This window comes from Balaenoptera physalus (assembly GCF_965194825.1).
Source record: "Balaenoptera physalus genome assembly, chromosome: 11".
Classification (NCBI taxonomy): domain Eukaryota; kingdom Metazoa; phylum Chordata; class Mammalia; order Artiodactyla; family Balaenopteridae; genus Balaenoptera; species Balaenoptera physalus.
The window spans coordinates 42741597-42761912 of record NC_138896.1 but is presented as its reverse complement, the minus strand read 5'-3'; the positions used below and the strand labels follow the sequence as shown (position 1 = coordinate 42761912).

Below are 20316 nucleotides of genomic sequence, written 5' to 3'. Positions count from 1 at the left end.
GGGGCTCTGAGCCTACAGTCAGTATACATATTATTATTAATATGTTCATGTATTATTATTATTATTATTATTATTATTATAACCTAAAAAAAAGACAATTTAAATATAAATTTCACAAATGAATTCACCTAAATATAGTGATTTCCATTATACACTCTGTACATCACAGTGTACTCTCAAGACCATCCAGAGTCTACGGAAATATTGGAACTTTGCTGTACCAAATATTGCTTTGAATAAATGACCTGGAACATAGATTTTAGATTTTTTTATGGTAAGAGTGACTTTTGTTGCTGTAATCGATCTAAGATTGATACAAACCCAACAAAACATACACACAGATTAAATTTTTCCTATAATTAGTCTTAAAAGATAGATGTCATGTCAGAAATTTATAGATAGATTAGGTTTAATAGTCTGTCCAACTTTTCTACAACCCCATAAATATTTTAGGACATATTTCCATAATTAAATGGGCACTATAGTGGATGGGTACTGAATTACTATAATGATAATGTGAATGCTGCTGATTTTACTTTCTAATCTGGGTTTTCTGTTCTGGTTAATAAAATGTTTGAAATTTTGTATATAAATTGATCAGTGTTTATGAAAATAAACAAAATAAATTTGAAGTCAAATAAATCATAAACATTACAAGTATTTTAAAGGTCTGCTTCCACCTTTGCTATTTTACTAGTCTATTTCCTCTCTGAGTGTATTTTGTTGCTGTTTTTCTGTGGATCTTTTCCTTCAGGTCAGCCCCCCCTTTCAGAACTGAGACTCCTAAACTAAACCAAAATAACAAACAAACAAACAAAACACCCCAGAACTTTATTTTGGGCTTGGTAGTAATAGAAAATAAATTATTATGCAATGTATTGAATATTTAATGGATATTCAAAATGAATTGTGGTCTTAATACAAAAATTCAACTGCTAAAAATTAAGATTAATCCTGCACTAGGGAAAATAATTTGGATCTTTGTACTCCTATAGTTTTAAATGTGAAGATATTTTTAAAAGTAAAATAAAATACAAGGGATAAAAATATACCAAAAATATAATGAACAGATTATAGCAAGTTATTTTGTGTATACTGACAAAATGATGTCTAAAGGTTATATGGAAAGCAAAAGACCTAGAATAACACAACACAATAATGAAGGAGAAGAACAAAGTCAGAGGACTGATTCTACCAGATCTCAAGACTTACTAGATAAAGCTAAATCAGGGCAGCAAAAGAACAGCCAAACACATTCATGGAGTAGAATGGAGAACTCATAAATAAACCCACACAAATTAGTTAACTGATCTTTGACAAACCAGCAAAGGTAATTCAATGGAGAAAGGTTGTTTTTTTTTTTAACAAATGGTACTGGAACAACTGAACATCCACATGCAAAAAAATAAATCAAGACACAGACATTAATTCTACTTGGGGTTTACTCAGCTTCTTGAATCTGTATGTTTATATCTTTCACCAAATTTAGGAAATTTTCAACCATTATTTTTTTGAGTGCTCTTTCAGTCTCACTCTCTTTCTTGTCTCCTTTTAAGATGCCAATGATACAAATGATGGATCTTTTGTTATTTTTCCTCAGATGCTGAAGGTTCCTTCTCTCTCTCTCTCTCTCTCTCTCCAGAACTTTTTCTTGTAACTTTCAAATCATGGTAATAGTAATAATACTAATAAAATGTAATAAAATTAACAATCATGTTGTTAATAAATACTGAGATGTTAGTTTGTGTTCAATATTGTGCTAATGCCTTAAATGGACATTGTCAGGTAATCTTCTAATAGTAATAATTGTATTAGGTGGTCATTTGTACTAACAGTATTTTAAAATTGAGACAGCTATGGTTTAAAAAAAAAAAACAACTTTTAACTGGTTAAGAAATACTTGCCCGTGTTCACCAAGCTAGTAAGTAGTGGAGCTGTGACTTGAAAGCAATCCTTAAACATTGTGGTTAACTGCCTCTATGTTAAATGAACAGATAATTTGTTAAATCTAATCCGTTAGTGACTTGAGGCTCAATTTTTAAAACTAATATAATAAGTATATTCTTATTAACATTTCTATATCTGTTGTTAAAAGTTCAAATATATTAAATGGTTTAAATTCTTACTCTGTATTGAAATAAGACATATTTTCCCTCATAATCTAAAACAAGGACATGGTATCCACAAGAAACAATAAATTCAACCATGTTCTTATCATAACTCACATCACTGACTCATGCTTAACTAGTAAGTGTGTTACTGGCATAAGTAAGAAAGGTTATGTGCCCTTGAAGAAGCTAAATTTAACACCAATTTCCTGCCATCCTCGCCCCCTCCCCCCAGACAAGGGGGATTAGAGGAAGAAAAGGCACAGTAGACACTGAACAACAGAGTGTTAACAAATTAACAGTTACTATCGCTCCCTCCTCTTCAATATCCTCCGGACAACACAGACTGCAGATCTAAGAGAAATGACACAAAAATTTTCATTGATTGTAATAAGCATTTGGCAACAATGATCTCTTCTGTCATGTATGGTATAGCTTGAATTAGTCATTAAATTGCTGTGCTAGATACAGTACGTTCCGTATACTGGTTAACAATGTGTATTCACAATGAGACTCTGAAATTCCTATTCCATTTGCATTATTCTGAAAAATAGTTTCTGGAGCATTGTTAATGGCATATCCTTTTACTAGCTCTCACAATCCTTTCTGATTATTTTAATAATGGAGGGGATGGATAAGGAATCTCCACATTATCTGTCATAATGTAACCAAAGAAAGAGCACGGCATTTGGGGTTAGCTTAATCTGTATTAGTAAGTTTCCAAAAAATGTTTATTTTCCTAGCCATAAAATGGAGCAAGTATTAATTAAGCCATTAACTTTCTTTTAAAATTCCTCAAGGGAGTATTTGTAAGAGATACAAAAAGTGGTCAGAGTACGTGCTTTTGTAAAATTACATCTGTAAGGGGTCATTTGGTAATTTTGGGGTAATTATTAGTTTAAAATATATTAAGATATCATTTATATTGTCATAATTTATATAAATAGGTATTTTTGGTAGGGCATAAAATTTAGTCTTATTAAAAATTATTTTGTTAGCCCATAATGTATCTTAAGTAATTTAAAACATATGACTAGTCTACCTTTATCAGAATTATTAGGACTTGTAAGTTAAATTTAAAAATTCAATTAACAGATTTATTGTCAAGAGTTTAGATGATTTGTTCAAGGTTAGGTTTTTGATGCAAGAAGAATTGCACTTAATCATATATTAATTAAATCAAAAGAAAACCATTTGATTGATGGTAGTAATACTTTTCTTCAAGCATCTTTCCCTAATCATCAGAGTACCTATTACTACACCAGGCACTAATTTATGATTTTTTTAATGTCCTTGGAAGAGTTAAGTCATTCTTGAGGGTGAATCATATAGATGTTTGAGATGCTAGGGTCAAACACCTGAATAATTTTAAAGGAAGCTACTTTTCAACAGCCTAAAGCACATCTTTACCGAGCATTTTTTAAAAATTTCTTTAAGTCTTTATTGAATTTGTTACAATATTGTTTCTGTTTTATATTTTCATTTTTTTTTTTTGGCTGTGAGGCATGTGGAATCTTAGCTCCCTGATCAGGGATCAAACCCACACCCCCTGCATTGGAAGGTGATGTCTTAACCACTGGACCGCCAGAGAAGTCCCTTTACGGAACATTTACAAGATTCCAGGCATCGTAAGCACACCAGGAAACAGACAGGAAACTTGTCCTGAGTCTCACAATTGACAACACACATGCAGCTTACTGAGCTCCAAACCCATTCTGTAATTATCCACAATGCCTAGGGATTTTTCTGAGAATTTTCCATCAAGTATACACACCTGGTAATCTATATATCTCATTATTTATCTTCTTCACATGTTCATGTGTAGAAGGCACTTTTTCCCATTTTTTATGGAGAAATAAAGGTACAATGCAATCAAAAACTTAGATTGCTAGACAAGTCTATGCTGAGGCAAAAATACTGCAATAAACAATATCCTAGGGATCTGAATCATCTTATTCACATAAGAAGTATGTGTCAGCAGAGAGGAGGAGAAAATCCTGGACCAGGAAATAGGAAGCTAGGCACTAGGTCCTTTGCTGCTCTACACTAACCAGTAACCGGTGGTAATAGCTGGAGACTTCTTTTGGAACTTGGGTTGCCTCATCTATGAAATAAGGTCAGTGAATCAGGAATTCTCAGCTGTCACTCAACTCTACTTGTATGTGATTCAAAACTTCAGATATATATGCACTGAAAAATGCTTTGTCAACCATTTGGAAACACTTGAAATAAATATACTTATTACCTGACTTTTACTTGGAGAAGGCAGAGAGAGTTTTCTTACATAGATTTTTAATTTGCAGAGTTGGCTTTTCAATACTTGTGGAACATTGGGTACTGCTGCATTTTTACTGAACATGAAATTTGAATTTAACCAAATTGCATTTTTCTTTACATACTGCCTCCATTTTAATAATTTAAAATAAAATGTGGTATAATTTAAGGAATAAAATTATTCTTCTTGCCTGCTTATACTATTTCATATTAAAATAAACATATTGATCAAATTAATGGTGAGAGGTCTAGCAGGCAAAAATGTATGAGATTTTGAGCCAAAAGTTAGACGTCTAGTTTTCAGTTATTTGGTTTTCAGGCTCCAAATTGAGAGGAACCAGGATGCATTCAAAAAAAGTCTTGGGACTCCCAATCAGGATGAGGTGTTGAAACTAACAGAAAGATAAGTCATTGAACATAAGCTCCAACAATTTTTCAGTTTTGTCTTCCCTTTTCTGACTTCTTTGCTGTCTCCTTGTTTCACCTTGACTGTTAAATTCATTCTACAGACTTTTTTTTAAAAAGACACAAACATGAGGATACTATAGGGAATATAAATCGTTCTCTTTATGAATATTTATCTCATACTAAGATATTTTTACCCAATGGGAAGGTATCATATCCCCATTATGTATTAAATATACCAGGAATGAGAATGAATAATTACAAATTAACCTGAAACTGTTTCATCATCTTCTAGTTAAACCACTATTTCTTCCGGGAATTTTTTTTTTTTTTTTTTTTTTTTTTAATCTGACTCCTGAAATGCTGAGTCTAGACTTGCTTCCATGTCCTAAATGCATTGCAATTCCTACCTTTACCTGATGTATTTTAAAATCATGAACGTGTTCTATACATGAGAGGAATAATAAGGACCTAATTTTTGTTTCTTTATTTCTAAATAACATATTTTGAATAATTTTGGTTAGGTCATTTACTATCATAATAGGAAAGTAAATCAAAGTGTCACATAAAATGTTTTCTTTTTCAAATGTTTCATGGCCATTATTGAAGCAATAATTTTTGTGAGCAAATCATGCCATGTTGAAATCTGATACCATGCTATTCAAATTTCGTTTTGTTAATGCTAGTTTTTCTTGAACGCATTTCTACTCTGGCACTTCTCTTGCCTTAATGTCTGGCTCTCTCCCAGCACATTCAATGGCTAAACCTTTACACGCAGGCTCCTCCATTTTCAGACCCATCCATGTTCCCAACTGACAACTCCAACTCTGCACTTCCATGCTGGTCTGGCTGTCTCCTCATATTCATCATTCCCCACCCAACACACATAGATGGACCATGGACAGTTCTCAATGTGATCTTTAATCTTTGGTCCATTATCTCTTACTGTGCATAAGTGAACCCATCTCTGTCCTTGCTCCGCTACCATCTGACCCCTAGGGGAAACTGTTTGGACCTTGCTGACTCCCATTACTTGTCTTCATATGTCATAGGGGATTTTAAGCTGGTGGGTCTGAAAGCAAAACCATTCACTCAATGTATTTTATTTTATTTATATAAAACTATTATCTTAGGGATAAAATATGCAGAGCTCTTGTGGTACTGTTTCCAATTGTCACAGTAATTATGACAATGAATCTTGTCTCTCCAGCTAGATTGGAAGACCTCTGTGGGCAGCTCTTACATCTTAAATTCATTAAACAAAAGTGCTTACATAATCAGGATAAAAATAAAAGGAGTCAATCCCCACAGCAGAGTCTATTAGATTCAGTGTTTTTCTTGTGAACTTGCACAAAGTGTGCTGGGAGCAGAAGTTTATCAGCTAGGGAGGAAGAGGAAGGTAGAGGAAGATTATTAGTTTACAGGGAAAAAAGAAATAGCCTGTGTAAAGTTACAAGGACGTGGATGGACTTTGCGTTTTGTATAATTTTTTTTGTAATCATTCCTTAGGAATAAGTGTGTGTGTGTTGTTTGTGGGGTTTTCTCTGGTATGTGGCAAGAGTAACTATATAGCTTTGCTCCCCAACACGTGCTCCATGAACCAACATCATCATCATCACTTGGGAATTTGTCAGAAATGAGGACCCTTCAGCCCCACTCCAGATCTACTGAAACAGAATTCTCATTTTTAAAAAGATACTCACCACCACCCCACCACCTCAAACCTGGTGATTCTTAAGCATATTTATAATAATTTTGAAAAGCTCTGGTATATATTGTGTGTAGGATAGAGTGTGGGTTGCATAGGTCGTGTGGTCATTGCTGCAGATAAGGTTGGACATGTAATGGGAACAGAACATAAAACATATTTGCTCTACTAAGCTATTTGATGAAGCTAGGGACCCAGAAAAATGCATACATCCACACAATCTGGCATAAAATTTCAGGGCATTTCAGAGTACTTCTAGAGCCCAGAAATGAAGTGCAGTTGTTAGTTGTTACTTAGGTAAGTGACAAGATCAGATTTGTGTTGTGGAAAAATAAATAGCAGTGGTTTAAAGGAAGGAGCAAATAGGGGCAGACAAAATTTGGAGGCCATTTCTAAGATCCAGATAAGAGAAGTGTAATTTCCCAATGTATATTAAGTACCACCAATATGCAAAATCCAGGAAAGAACATTCAAATTTTAGCTCTTAATGCAAGGGCTAAATATTCAGATTGATGACTGAGGATCAGAAGTAGCTAGCTACCTGAAAAATAGAAATCTTCATACTTAATCTAATCCTATTTTCTGCTCTCAGATATGAACAGGATCCCTTTTCCTTGACTCATTAGATATCTTCATGCGTTTTTGCACTGCTCTAGAGATTTGTAACTTTACTTGATACCAAGCCCTCTGCAGGAACTTTTGTATTATGGACATAAACTCCATTATTGTCATAGGCTGTTCATTTCTTCCAGAGGCACCCCTCTGCAGGGCTTTGTGTTCCATCTCCCTTCTACTACAGAAGGCTGAAGAAAGGGTCTTTCTCATTGACAAGGCAGTGAGTTCTGCTTACTATCCTGAAGGATGAAACCAGGTGATTTTCTTTTTGTTTGATCCAAGAAGTTTCTAGCCACTTTTCCTTTTTCTTCTGAATTTTTTTGAGATGACCTCTTTCCATCCCTTACCCTGTAGCTACCCACTCTGATTCAAAAAAAGCTTTTAAAATAAAAATATAAAGTAACTCCTGAAAGTGACATTTGAAGCAAAATCGTGTCATAAGTGGCAATTTTACTGCTTGCAATGGCTGTAGTTGCTGCTTGTCACTCCCATCCTGACTTTCTCTTTATTTCTAAATCCAGATTTATAAGTGATTTATAGTGCCCACTCGTGTTCTTGAGTGTTTGGTCTGTGCCTATGCTCTGCAGGACTTTAAGTGAATTCACTCATTTAGTCCCAACAATAACCCTGACAGGTATAATAACCAGTTTAACATTTCGTACATATATCAAATACTAAAGAGTCACTTTATTAAAAAGAATCAGCAAGCTTCAGTAGATCTTAACATAAAAATTACTAAGTTGAAGACCTTGCTTCTCCTTGAAGTCATAGTTTCCTAAATTGCAATGCAGTAGCTGAAAAGCATCTGCAAATAAGAATAACATTGTGAATCTTATTTAAAGTTTTAGGTCAGTATTGTCACGATACATCATTCACCATCTGTCAAGTTGTCGGCATGTGAAAGGTCTCTAGAGAATAAAGAATATTTAGCTGGAAACAGTCTCCTCCAATTTTCTCCTCAAATAATTACTTGGGTCAAAATTGTTCTTACTAGGTCATTGCTAACTAATATTTCTGATATGTTTGGCATGTTACTATGCATTACATCAAATCAAATTTTTATCATATTTTATAAAACTTCTATGTCAAATACAATGGCTTTCTCCCAGTGAGCACTCAAGTGTGGTAATTAATGATGTCCAAGACCTACCTCTCATCATTTCAGTTTGCTTTACATTTTTCTTTGCTAATTTTTTTTCTCCAAACCTTGGCATTACTTCACGATTTATTAGTGTCTTTGATCAGTTACTTAGTTTCCTCATCCGTAAAATTGGAATACAATAGTGACTGCATTATAGCGTTATTACTAGGATAAAATGAGTTAGTGTAGGAGCTTATAACAATTTTATTACTAAAATATAGAGTTAAAAATTAATTTATTTCTCGGAGTAAAACAAGAATGCTAATTAAAAGGGAATTATTTAAGTTCTTTACATACTTTTATTCACACATTGCAAGAAAATGCATGCATGTTAAACTATCAGCATAACTTAATCCATTAATGTGCTTATTTACATGAGGCGCTTCATGCTCTCAAGAATGTACTCAACTCTTCTGATATGTCTTTCCTGCATTTGTAGATTTTGTTTTCTCTCCCTTCCTATATTGCTTTACATTTGTTTGCATCATGCTTTTGCCTGTATAATGTGCATTGAAGACATAAATGTTTGTTCTTTCAAGCAATCAAGTCCAACAAAGTTTCTGTAATATGAAAAAAATAATAGGTAACCACTCAAATATTTGTGCGCAATGGTATTAAACAATATTAGTTGTAGGCAAACCATCCCCCCGACCCCCACCCTCCCCCACAACCAGCTGTCCCCAAACAGAAGTAATGAGCCTTTCCTCCAATCCCATGCTCTTTCCCACAGTGGTGGAGTGTTCTAGATCATATCAGTCTAGCTTGCTACTCTGATCTCCATCAGGAACAGAATCAATTCGTACTGAAGCCCAGAGAGATGGCATCATAGGAAGAAATTGTATTAGTCTGACATAATTATAATCTTTTCATTTATGGGGGAATAGTTTTCATTAGTGCGCTAATCCAAGGCTCCCTCCCTCCACCCAAAGTAAAGAGCAATAAATTGATGCACTGAGTTCCTGCTGGCTATCACATGACTTCCTCCAAATGATATAGCTCTCAAACGGCTCTCATTTCCTCTCTGGAAGGGTCTTATTGAATGAAAGTGCCATGCTGCCAGCCATGGTGAGGTTCTAAAAGTCAAGTCTGATCGGGTCATTTGCATTCTTAAAATCCTTTATTGTTTTCCTGCTGCTTATAGGATAAGGTCAAATCCCCCTTGCATGGCAACTCAGTCCTCTCTCATCTGGCCTGGCCTGTGCCTGCACCTGCCTCTGGCCCATCCCACCCTCCCTGACCCTCCATCCGGTCATGGTGATTGCATCGTCTGGAAAGCAACGCATTCTTTCTGTATGTTCCTGCTTTAAATTTTTACCTGTTTATGTCCTGTTTACCTCCATTGTCTTCTTGGAGAAATAGCATAAATATATCTCCCCTTCATACTCCTAAGTGAGTATTGCCCTTTCAGGTCAGAGAATATTGTCATATTGTTTTTTTTTTGTTTTTTTTTTTTCAGATTATGGGGTTTTTTTTGTTTTTGTTTTTGTTTTATTTTTTTTTAATTTTAACATCTTTATTAGAGTACAATTGCTTTACAATGCTGTGTCAGTTTCTGCTTTATAACAAAGTGAATCAGTTATACATATGTTCCCATATCTCTTCTCTCTTGCATCTCCCTCCCTCCCACCCTCCCTATCCCACCCCTCTAGGTGGTCACAAAGAAACGAGCTGATCTCCCTGTGCTATGTGGCTGCTTCCCATTAGCTATCTATTTTACATTTGGTAGTGTATATATGTCCATGTCACTCTCTCACTTTGTCCCAGCTTACCCTTCCCCCTCCCCGTGTCCTCAAGTCCATTCTCTAGTAGGTCTGCATCTTTATTCTGTCTTGCCCCTGGGTTCTTCTGACCATTTTCTTTCTTTCTTTCTTTTTTTTTAGATCCCATATATATGTGTAAGCTTACGGTATTTGTTTTTCTCTTTCTGACTTACTTCACTCTGTATGACAGACTCTAGGTCCATCCACCTCACTACAAATAACTCAGTTTCATTCCTTTTTATGGCTGACTAATATTCCATTGTATATATGTGCCACATCTTCTTTATCCATTCATCTGTCGATGGACATTTAGCTTGCTTCCATGTCCTGGTTATTGTAACTAGAGCTGCGGTGAACATTGTGGTACATGACGCTTTTTCAAATATGGTTTTCTTAGGGTAAATGCCCAGTAGTGGGATTGCTGGGTCGTATGGTAGTTCTATTTTTAGTTTTTTAAGGAACCTCAATACTATTCTCCATAGTGGCTGCATCAATATACATTACCATCAATAGTGCAAGAGGGTTCCCTTTTCTCCACACCCTCTCCAGCATTTATTGTTTGTAGATTTTTTGATGATGGCCATTCTTACTGGTGTGAGATGATATCTCATTGTAGTTTTGATATGCAATTCTCTAATGATTAATGATGTTGAGCATTCTTTTGTGTGTTGGAAATCTGTATATCTTCTTTGGAGAAATGGCTATTTAGGTCTTCTGCCCATTTTTGAATTGGGTTGTTTGTTTTTTTAATACTGAGCTGCGTGAGTTGCTTGTATGTTTTGGAGGTTAATCCTTTGTCACTTGCTTCATTTGCAAATATTTTCTCCCATTCTGAGGGTTGTCTTTTCATCTTTTGTATGCTTTCCTTTGCTGTGCAAAAGCTTTTAAGTTTCATTAGGTCCCATTTTCTTATTTTTGTTTTTATTTCCATTTCTCTAGGAGGTGGGTCAAAAAGGATCTTGCTGTGATTTATGTCATAGAGTGTTCTGCCTATGTTTTCCTCTAAGAATTTGATGGTGTCTGGTCTTACTTTTAGGTCTTTAATCCATTTTGAGTTTATTTTTGTGTATGGTGTCAGGGAGTGTTCTAATTTCATTCTTTTACATGTTGCTGTCCAGTTTTCCCAGCACCACTTAGTGAAGAGGCTGTCTTTTCTCCACTGTATATTCTTGCCTCCTTTATCAAAGATAAGGTGACTAAATGTGCATGGGTTTATCTCTGGGCTTTCTATCCTGTTCCATTGATCTATATTTCTGTTTCTGTGCCATTACCATACTTTCTTGATTACTGTAGCTTTGTAGTATAGTCTGAAGTCTGGGAGCCTGATTCCTCCAGCTCCATTTTCCTTTCTCAAGATTGTTTTGGCTATTTGGGGTCTTTTGTGTTTCCATACAAATTGCAAAATTTTTTGTTCTAGTTCTGTGAAAAATGCCAGTGGTAGTTTGATATGGATTGCATTGAATCTGTAGATTGCGTTGGGTAATAGAGTCATTTTCACAATGTTGATTCTTCCAATCCAAGAATATGGTATATCTCTCCATCTATTTGTATCATCTTTAATTTCTTTCATCAGTGTCTTATAATTTTCTGCATACACGTCTTTTGTCTCCTTAGGTATGTTTATTCCTAGATATTTTATTCTATTTGTTGCAATGGTAAATGGGAGTGTTTTCCTAATTTGACTTTCAGATTTTTCATCATTAGTGTATAGGAATGCAAGAGATTTCTGTGCATTAATTTTGTATCCTGCTACTCTACCAAATTCATTGATTAGCTCTAGTAGTTTGCTGGTAGAATCTTTAGGATTCTCTATGTATAGTATCATGTCATCTGCAAAAAGTGACAGTTTTACTTCTTCTTTTCTGATTTGGATTCCTTTTATTTCTTTTTCTTCTCTGATTGCTGTGGCTAAAACTTCCAAAACTATGTTGAATAATAGTGGTGAGAGTGGGCAACCTTGTCTTGTTCCTGATCTTAGTGGAAATGGTTTCATTTTTTCACCATTGAGGACAATGTTGGTTGTGGGTTTTTCATATATGGCCTTTATTATATTGAGGAAAGTTCCCTCTATGCCTACTTTCTGGAGGGTTTTTTATCATAAATGAGTGTTGAATTTTGTCAAAAGCTTTCTCTGTATCTATTGAGATGATCATATGGTTTTTCTCCTTCAATTTGTTAATATGGTGTATCACGTTCATTGATTTGCGTATATTGGAGAATCTCTGCATTCCTGGGATAAACCTCACTTGATCATAGTGTATGATCCTTTTAATGTGCTGTTGGATTCTGTTTGCTAGTATTTTGTTGAGGATTTTTGCATCTATGTTCATCAGTGATACTGGCCTGTAGTTTTCTTTCTTTGTGACATCTTTGTCTGGTTTTGGTATCAAAATGATGGTGGCCTCATAGAATGAGTTTGGGAGTGTTCCTCCCTCTGCTATATTTTGGAAGAGTTTGAGAAAGATAGGTGTTAACTCTTCTCTAAATGTTTGATAGAATTCGCCTGTGAAGCCACATGGTTCTGGGCTTTTGTTTGTTGGAAGATTTTTAATCACAGTTTCAATTTCACTGCCTGTGATTGGACTGTTCATATTTTCTATTTCTTCCTTGTTCAGTCTCAGAAGGTTGTGCATTTCTAAGAATTTGTCCATTTCTTCCAGGTTGTCCATTTTATTGGCATATAGTTGCTTGTAGTAATCTCTCATGATCCTTTGTATTTCTGCAGTGTCTGTTGTTACTTCTCCTTTTTCACTTTTAGTTCTATTGATCTGAGTCTTCTCCCTTTTTTTCTTGATGAGTCTGGCTAATGGTTTACCAATTTTGTTTATCTTCTCAAAGAACCAGCTTTTAGTTTTATTGATCTTTGCTATCATTTCCTTCATTTCTTTTTCATTTATTTCTGATCTGATCTTTATGATTTATTTCCTTCTGTTAACTTTGGGGTTTTTTTCTTCTTTTTTCTCTAATTGCTTTAGGTGTAAGGTTAGGTTGTTTATTTGAGATGTTTCTTGTTTCTTAAGGTAGGCTTGCATAGCTATAAACTTTCCTCTTAGAACTGATTTTGCTGCATCCTATAGGTTCTGGGTCATTGTGTTTTCATTGTCATTTGTTTCCAGGTATTTTTTTATTTCCTCTTTGATTTCTTCAGTGATCTCTTGGTTATTAAGTAGTGTGTTGTTTAGCCTCCATGTGTTTGTATTTTTTACAGATTTTTTCCTGTGATTGATATCTAGTCTCATAGCATTGTGGTTGGAAAAGATACTTGATAGGATTTGAATTTTCTTAAATTTACCAAGGCTTAATTTGTGACCCAAGATATGATCTATCCTGGAGAATGTGCCATGAGAACTTGAGAAGTATGTGTTCTCTGTTACTTTTGGATGGAATGTCCTATAAATATCAATTAAGCCCATCTTGTTCAATGTATCATTTAAAGCTTGTGTTTCTTTATTTATATTCATTTTGGATGATCTGTCAATTGGTGAAAGTGGGGTGTTAAAGTGCCCTACTATGATTGTGTTACTGTCGATTTCCCCTTTCATGGCTGCTAGTATTTGCCTTATGTATTGAGGTGCTCCTATGTTGGGTGCATAAATATTTACAATTGTTATATCTTCTTCTTGGATTGATCCCTTGATCATTATGTAGTGTCCCTCTTTGTCTCTGTAATAGTCTTTGTTTTAAAGTCTATTTTGTCTGATATGAGAATTGCTACTCCAGCTTTCTTTTGATTTCCATTTGCATGGAATATCTTTTTCTATCCCCTCACTTTCAGTCTGTATGTGTCCCTAGGTCTGAAGTGGGTCTCCTGTAGACAGCATATATACGGGTCTCACTTTTGTATCCATTCAGCCAGTCTATGTCTTTTGGTTGGAGCATTTAGTCCATTTACATTTAAGGTAATTATCAATATGTATGTTCCTATTAACATTTTCTTAATTGTTTTTGGATTATTATTGTAGGTCTTTTCCTTTTCTTGTGTTTCCTGCCTAAAGAAGTTCCTTTAGCATTTGTTGTAAAGCTGGTTTGGTGGTGCTCAATTCTCTTAGCTTTTGCATGTCTGTAAGGCTTTTAATTTCTCCATCAAATCTGAATTAGATCCTTGCTGGATAGAGTAATATATTGGTTGTAGGTTTTTCTCTTTCATCACTTTAAATATGTCCTGCCACTCCCTGCTGGCTTGCAGAGTTTCTGCTGGAAGATCAGCTGTTAACCTTATGGGGATTCCCTTATGTGTTACTTGTTGTTTTTCCCTTGCTGCTTTTAATATTTGTTCTTTGTATTTAATTTTTGATAGTTTGATTAATATGTGTCTTGGCGTGTTTCTCCTTGGATTTATCCTGTATGGGACTCTCTGTGCTTCCTGGACTTGATTAACTGTTTCCTTTCCCATATTAGAGAAGTTTTCAGCTATAATCTCTTCAAATATTTTCTCAGTCCCTTTCCTTTTCTCTTCTTCTTCTGGGACCGCTAGAATTAGAATATTGGTGCGTTTAATGTTGTCTCAGAGGTCTCTGAGATTGTCCTGAATTCTTTTCATTCTTTTTTCTTTATTTTGTTCTGCAGTAGTTATTTCCACTATTTTATCTTCCAGATCACTTATGTGTTCTTCTGCCTCAGTTATTCTGCTCTTGATCCCTTCTAGAGAATTTTTAATTTCATTTATTGTGTTGTTCATCTCTGTTTGTTTGCTCTTTAGTTCTTCTAGGTCCTTGTTAAATGTTTCTTGTATTTTCTCCATTCTATTTCCAAGATTTTGGATCATCTTTACTATCATTATTCTGAATTCTTTTTCAGGTAGACTGCTTATTTTCTCTTCATTTGTTAGGTCTAGTGGGTTTTTGCCTTGCTCCTTCATCTGCTGTGTGTTTCTCTGTCTTCTCATTTTGCTTAACTTACTGTGTTTGGGGTCTCCTTTTCGCAGGCTGCAGGTTCATAGATTCCGTTGTTTTTGGTGTCTGTCCCCAGTGGCTAAGGTTGGTTCAGTGGGTTGTGTAGGCTTCCGGGTGGAGGGGACTAGTGCCTGTGTTTTGGTCGATGAGGCTGGATCTTGTTTTTCTGGTGGGCAGGTCTACGTCTGGTCGTGTGTTTTGGGGTTTCTCTGGCCTCATTATGATTTTAGGCAGCCTCTCTGCTAATGGATTGGGTTGTGTTCCTGTTTTGCTAGTTGTTTGGCATAGGGTGTCCTGCACTGTAGCTTACTGGTTGTTGAGTGCAGCTTGGTCTTCGTGTTGAGATGGAGATCTCTGGGAGATTTTCACCGTTTGATATTACATGGAGCTGGGAGGTCTCTTGTGGACCAGTGTCCTGAACTTGGCTCTCCCACCTCAGTGGCACAGCCCTGATGCCTGGTTGGAGCACCAAGAGCCTGTCCTCCACATGGCTGAGAATAAAAGGGAGAAAGAAAAGAAAAAAAGAAAGAAGAAGATAAAATAAAATAAAGGAAAATAAAATAAAGTTATTAAAATAAAAAATGATTATTAAGAAAAAAAATTTTTTAAGTAATAAAAATCCAAAAATAACCTCCCAAAAAACAACAAAAACAAAAGGACAGACAGAACCCTAGGACAAATGGTAAAAGCAAAGCTATACAGACAAAATCACACACAGAAGCATACACATACACACTCACAAAAAGAGAAAAAGGGAGAATAATATATATATCATTGTTCCCAAAGTCCGCCTCCTCAATTTGGGATGAATCGTTGTCTATTCAGGTATTCCACAGATACAGGTACATCAAGTTGATTGTGGAGATTTAATCCGCTGGTCCTGAGGCTGATGGGAGAAATTTCCCTTTCTCTTCTTTGTTCGTACAGCTCCTGGGGTTCAGCTTTGGATTTGGACCCGCCTCTGTGTGTAGGTCGCCGGAGGGAGTCTGTTCGCTCAGACAGGACGGGGTTAAAGGAGCAGCTGATTCGGGGGCTCTGGCTCACTCAGGCTGGGGGGAGGGCAGGGTATGGATGCGGGTCGAGCCTGTGGTGGCAGAGGCTGGCGTGATGTTGCAGCAGCCTGAGGAGGGCCGTGTGTTCTCCCGGGGAAGTTGTCCCTGGATCACCGGGCCCTGTCAGTGGCGGGCTGCACAGGCTCCCGGGAGGGGCGGTGTGGATAGTGACCTATGCTTGCACACAGGCTTCTTGTTGGCTGCAGCAGCAGCCTTAGCGTCTCATGCCTGTCTCTGGGTCCACGCTGATAGCTGCGGCTCACGCCTGTCTCTGGAGCTCCTTTAAGTGGAGCTCTGAATCCCCTCTCCTCGCGCACCAGGAAACAAAGAGGCAAGAAAAAGTCTCTTGCCTCTTAGGCAGCTGCAGACCTTTTCCTGGACTCCCTCCTGGCTAACTGTGGTGCGCTAACCCCTTCAGGCTGTGTTCACGCTGCCAACCCCAGTCCTCTCCCTGGGATCCGACCTCCGAAGCCCGAGCCTCAGCTCCCAGCCCCCACCTGCCCCGGTGGGTAAGCAGACAAGCCTCTCAGGCTGGTGAGTGCTGGTTGGCACCAATCCTCTGTGCAGGAATCTCTCTGCTTTACCCTCCACACCCCTGTGGCTGTGCTCTCCTCCGCGGCTCCAAAGCTTCCCCCCCTCTGCCACCCACAGTCTCCGCCCGCGAAGGGGCTTCCTAGTGTGTGGAAACCTTTCCTCCTTCACAGCTCCCTCCCACTGGTGCAGGTCCCATCCCTATTCTTTTGTCTCTGTTTTGTCGTTTTTCTTTTGCCCTACCCAGGTACTTGGGGAGTTTCTTGCCTTTTGGGAGGTCTGAGGTCTTCTGCCAGTGTTGAGTAGGTGTTCTGTAGGAGCTGTTCCACATGTAGATGTATTTCTGATGTATTTGTGGAGAGGAAGGTGATCTCTGTGTCTTACTCTTCTGCCATCTTGAAGCTCCTCCCCTTTCATATTTTTGTGTAGCATTTTTGTCACTATTTCAATGTCTCCTTCTGCCACTGTCTGTGTGCTCCAAAAATAGGTCTAGATTCTTTGTCAGAACTACTAATATTAATAAATTATTCTTCTCTATAGATTACTTCAAAGAACAAAAGGAGGTTTTGAAACATTTAGAAGAAAGCAAAGTGGGATACATATGGATTTTTGTCATATTGTTAAGTAGAGCAAGGATAATAATCCGCAAATCTGGGGAAATGCTTAGATAAATTAAGATGGGATTGCAGGAGGTTAGTTCAGCAATTAACACTTATTGGGCACCTCTTATGTGTCAAACACTTTACTGGAATCTTTTTATGGGTCTGCTCATACAAGTAAATAGGGTTGTAAAGAACTTAGAACATAACAGTCAAAGCTTGACCATAAAATAAAAGGTAGTTAGTTCTAGCCACTAATTTCTCAAATCAGAAATCTTTTAACTGTGTTGTCTCCATGCTTCCAAGTTATTCAAATACATAAAGTATATAGAGAAACAGATTGTTAACATGTAACTCTTGTGTTTAATTTAGCTCCCAGGACTCAAGCCTAACAGTTTAGATCTGTTTATTGATTTAGATAGAGGCACAGTGGAAACTATCTCAGAGTATATAGATTGTGAAACCCTAGATTTTAATAAATTAAGATATATTATGGCTCTTATGGAAGAAATTTACTTTGAATGACAGTGACACTTTCAGGCTTTTCTATAAAATAGTATATGGATCATGTATTACAAAGCATTTTTAGGTTTTGTGTATTTTTGTGTGAACGTAAGAAAGATATAAATATTGATTTTTTTTTTTTTTTTTTGGCTGTGCTATGCAGCTTGCAGGATCTTAGTTCCCAGATCAGGAATTGAACCTGGAGCCACAGCAGTGAAAGTGCCAAGTCCTAACCACTTGGACTGCCAGGGAACTCCCTTAAATAGTGAATTCTTGATCCAAATTTAGTATTATCAACTAATATTAAATCTAAAACTCATGCAAATTAGCTAATTCAGGTTAATTCTAATTGTGAATATATCTTGATATAAACATGATATGTATATATAATCAGGCTTAAGTGTATTGGGTATCTGTCTGGCACATGGTGGATTTAAGCAAATCTTAATTCACATAAATTCTCTTCTTACATATTTCAATAAAAACCTGAAGGCATACCATTAAGGTTACATCAATGAGGGTAATCTCCAAGGGGCCAACAAATATCTCCAAGGTCCACACATCCTTCTGAGTGTTTAGAACCAAAAAGAGAACTAAAGTAGCTGGAAGAGTATTTGGAAGATGGGTACCTGAGGATATGTTTGTTCTGATGTTGATAGCATGCTAAAATCTAGACAGCAGTGTCAAAGGTTTGTAGTAATTTCTTAAGGCTGCATAACAAAGCTGGACAGACTGACTGGCTTAAACAACAGAAATTTATTTTCTCACAATTCTGGAAGCTACAGGTCTGAGACTGAGGTGTCAGTCTGGTTGATTTCTTCTGAAGTCTCTGTCCTTGTTTGTAGATGGTTGCCTTCTCTCTGTATCTTTGCATAGTTTTCCCTCTATGCTTGTCTGTGTCTTAAACTCTTCTCATAAGGACACAAGTCATACTGACTTACAACACAAACCATATGACCACATTTTACCTTAATTACCTTTGTAAAAGCCCTATCTACAAATACAGCCACCTTCTGAGGTGCTGGGGGTTAGGATTTCAACATACAAATTTTGAGGGCACACAATTAAACTCATACAAGGTTATATTCACTAATAATTACAGCTAATATTTAATCACTGCTTATTTTGTGTGAAAAACACTGTTCTAAGGACTCATATGTTATCATGTTATTTAATTCTCACAACTACTTATGAGGAAAACACTATCATCATCCCTAATATAGATATGGAAAAATTGAGGTCCATAGAAGCAAATTACCTGGTTATTAAGTGTAAAAGTCAGGAATTGAACTCAAACAATGTATTTCCAAGTCTGTGCTCATAACTAGAACAATTTACTCCTCCTGATTAGAGCCTATGATGTTGGAATCTCCTTAAGGGTAAGATCTTGTATTTTATTTGTTCTTGTATTTATTCACTATCTATTCATTCATTAACAAGTATTCTGAACACATGTATAACACTTGTTTATAGCAGCTACTTAAAATATATCCCATAAGTTAACAATAGATATATAGATCTATTAATGTCAGATAATGTTTATGTGTCATAAACATTATCTGACATTATAGAAACTCATGTCATAACTCATCCAGACTGCAGCTCAGGCATTGATTTCAGAGGTGACAAAAATAAGGTGGGCACCTATGATTTTCTATCAGATAATAGAAACACAATGGTAAACAAAATAAACTTGATCTCAAATATAATAGATGTGATAGTTCAAGGAAGGAAAGAGACATCAATAAAAAATAACACTAATAGGTGAAACAGTTATAATTGCTCTGAAAACAAATAGGAGTAGAGTTATGAGAGTTTCTAACAAAGAAATCTAACCTAGACCAGTGGTTCAGGAACATTTTCCCTGAGAAAGTGCTGATTGTGTTGAATATACTGACCAAAAGAGTAGCAGCTAATTTGAGTTTCAAGAGGTAGTGTGATGACGGGTTTAACATTTTGTACATATGGATAAAACAATATCTACAAAAGCCATGTGACCAGTTCAAGACACTTACGGAAATTTGTGTGGCCAGAGTGCAGAGAAAGAGGAAGAGAATATTGCGAAATAAGGAGGCTGGAGAATTAGGACATCGTGTACCACGTTGTTGTTGTTGTTTTTTTAATCTTAAGAGCAATGGCAGATTTTTGAAGGATTTCAAAGGTTATGACATGATCATATGTCCTTTTTAAAGATCACTTTGATAGTGGGGTGGACAACAGGTTGAAGGAGGGCAGAATGGATGAGAGAAAACCTGTTAAAAGGCTATTACAGTAATCCAGGTGAGACACTGCTGTGGTTAGGACTTTGATGGCAGTGAAAATGAAAAACAAAAAGGATGGATTTAAGAGACGATCAAGAAATAAAAATGACAAGTTGAATATGGGTTTTTGTGGAAAAGAGATACAGAGAGATTCTTATATTTCTGGTTTGCATAACGCCAAGGATAATGGTGCCACCCAAAACAAGATGGGAGATTCTGGAAAAGGACAGGGTCAATAAAGTAAATATCATGGATTTGATCTTAGTAACATTGAATTTGATATGATTTTGAGAGTAGATACGTTGACTAGGTAATTTTTCTAGTTTAGAGTGGTCATTGGTCCTACGATGCCCTCTGCACATTTTATATTACCTGGGAAAAGAGTGTAAGGAAACAGTGATAAAGGAAGAGGAATTAGAATTAAAGTTTTAGGAACTCAGAAGTTTAATGGCTGAAATAGAATAAT

At 36.3% G+C, this 20316-nt stretch overlaps 1 long non-coding RNA gene across 2 annotated transcripts in view; it reads left to right on the top strand.

Moving 5' to 3' along the window:
• Positions 1–1355: 1355 nt before the first annotated feature.
• The window catches only part of LOC309638415, a 42544-nt gene continuing 23583 nt past the window's right edge, over positions 1356–20316 (top strand). For both annotated transcript variants that reach the window (XR_014251103.1, XR_014251104.1), the window contains exon 1: positions 1356–4224. This is a non-coding gene — a long non-coding RNA (uncharacterized lncRNA). The remainder of the gene's footprint in view (positions 4225–20316) is intronic.